Source organism: Triticum aestivum, chromosome 4D (genome assembly GCF_018294505.1).
Source record: "Triticum aestivum cultivar Chinese Spring chromosome 4D, IWGSC CS RefSeq v2.1, whole genome shotgun sequence".
NCBI classification, from domain to species: Eukaryota; Viridiplantae; Streptophyta; class Magnoliopsida; order Poales; family Poaceae; genus Triticum; species Triticum aestivum.
In genome coordinates this window covers 228,310,776-228,313,167 of record NC_057805.1, presented here as the reverse complement: position 1 = coordinate 228,313,167, position 2,392 = coordinate 228,310,776, and the positions used below count along the sequence as shown (strand labels likewise).

At 34.9% G+C, this 2,392-nt stretch overlaps 1 long non-coding RNA gene across 1 annotated transcript; it reads left to right on the top strand.

Annotated features, from left to right (window-relative positions):
• Positions 1–354: 354 nt before the first annotated feature.
• On the top strand, positions 355–930 carry LOC123099878 (uncharacterized). Its single transcript, XR_006448277.1, has 3 exons — positions 355–520; positions 615–690; positions 781–930. It is a non-coding gene; the product is annotated as an uncharacterized lncRNA (long non-coding RNA).
• Positions 931–2,392: the final 1,462 nt, after the last annotated feature.

Here is a 2,392-nt window from a genome sequence, read left to right as displayed (position 1 = left end):
TTGGGTATGTTTTTATATTCATTATATACTTTTTTATATAATGATTTTTTATCATTTTTTAACCAATTATTTTATATATTAGATGACTACTGATTATGGAAGGCACCCAGATTACCATAAAAAGTTAGATGTGGAGCAACTAGCAAATTTTGTTCGTAGTTGGTCTGGTATCAATGTTTCAATATTTAAATCGGTAAGAGCACTTTTATATACTTTATAGCAAAAAAAATATATTGCATCTAATATGTAGCCTATTTCAGATCCATATTCCAGTACAAACCATGGATGAATTCATTCTATTCACATTGGACCAAGATACCAGAATAGTGTACATTTTGGACCCTACTCCTATTAATCCAATGTACCGATACAACCCACTCGCAAAATATATGAAAAAAATTATATGGATTTCCGAACACTTACAAAAAGCAATGTCAAAAGCATGCCCTGGGTCTAGATGGAACGAGGATATTCGCCTATGGCAACATAAAATCCTAGATGATATTCCAGTTTACAACAGGTATTTTTTCATAAGATGAATACTAGATACTGATTATTTGTTGATTTGAGTATGTAGAAAATATTAATAAAGTGTATTTATATTCCTATATAAGGGAATTGTCTGGTTATCTTGTTCCCCTATTCATGTCCACATGGGAAGACGAAAGACCACATTTGCCATTTTTAAAGGTAAATATTGCAACCGTATAGATATGTGCTTCTATGATTATTATACATCTGATGCTGATGTCATTCTTTTACAAAAAAATGAATAAATAGGATGGATATGAACTCAGAAAACTAATTTTGGGCCAAGTGCTAACATTCAAGGACAATGAATGTGAAGATAACATGCCTACTGGTGTACTGGAATTCATCAATTGTATTAGGAAAATCCAAAGTAAAACTGGTATGTCAAATAGTATCAATTCATCTCGAAATGTCAAATGACTCAAATATCTAATTCCAATATGCTAACCTTGTTTTCCTACCAATATGCTTCTGTAGGGAGCTCAATCAGTGGAAGGTGATTTGCCAGAGAGATTTCTTGCAGCCAACGGTTAATAGGGAATGAGCAGGGAGACAATGAGCATGTAGAGCTGGATTTTTTTACCTTTGAGAAATTAATACTGGATTTTGGTTTGTACTTAAAATATCACTTATATATATGTAGTAAACTTTTGGAGCTTGCCATGATATACATTTTTTAGGACTGCCAATTATAAGAGATGATGGATTGCTTTCAAATTCGATGTTTGTGGGTTCAGACATGACAATACTGTGGAAATGACAAATAGTACATAATCGTGTACTGTGTCAACCAATAATTATTTTATAGTTTGTTGCTATTGTTTTTATATGGCTTCAAGTGTTGCACAATGGCACGTGGAGTTATATTGACTATTATTGAGCTTAGGGTCGTTCAATCTAGCTTCAACTACATAAAACGATAACCACATAATTTTGAGTTGAGATTGATCCCAAAAAATCTTAGATCAGGATGTTCTAATAATCAGGAGAGCCAAAGAGCCCGATCCACCACTCTTCGATTGCCCAAATAGGAAGGCCATGGAAACCCTCTCCATGCTCACCTCTTGGACAATCACATCTTCCAACTCAAGGGTTGTCAAAAAAATGTGGATGAAGCCGTATAAGCTCACGTTCGCGTTTAAGGCAAGTGAGTCACGTCAAAGGGTCGTCAAGCAGACGTGTTTTACGATTTCATGTTGACTTACAAATGTGTTTGACATTTTACTGTTGCTACTGTCACAGTATCAAGCAAAGCATTGGAGGTAGAGTTGTTTGACTTCAGCCTTGTTAGCTTTGCTTCAATGTATACCAAAGTTTTCGCACAAATCACAATTACAGTTGAATCCAAAACCTAAATAAGCAAAATGTCAACAATTAGAGTACCATAACTACTAAGTACCATAACAATGATGAGAAAATATGACAAAAAATTCTGAAAAGATCCTGATGAACAAACCTCCCATTTCGTCAGTGTATCGAGGGGATAAATCCTTAGGGTCCTGTTTGTACTGCCCTACTGGGATCAACCATAGGGATTCCATCCAGACCAATCTGCAGTATGAAAAGTAAAATTATCAAATTGGTATAGAAAAGACTTGCTCTTTACATTCTAGAAACCACTAATTTTACATCCACATAAACAATTAATCCTCGACATTTTGAAACCAACGCCGGAATTGAGAATAAACAATCGATGACATTACTTACTAAAGGAAACAACATCGTTTTGTAGAGCTTGGCATTCTCTGATGGAATAAACTAATGCAGTGGCATGCTTTTGTGAGTTGGACGATATCTTGTTACATGGCATTTGGCGATGGCTGAATAAGTGTGTTCCGTGTGGTGGGGTTGATATTTTGAG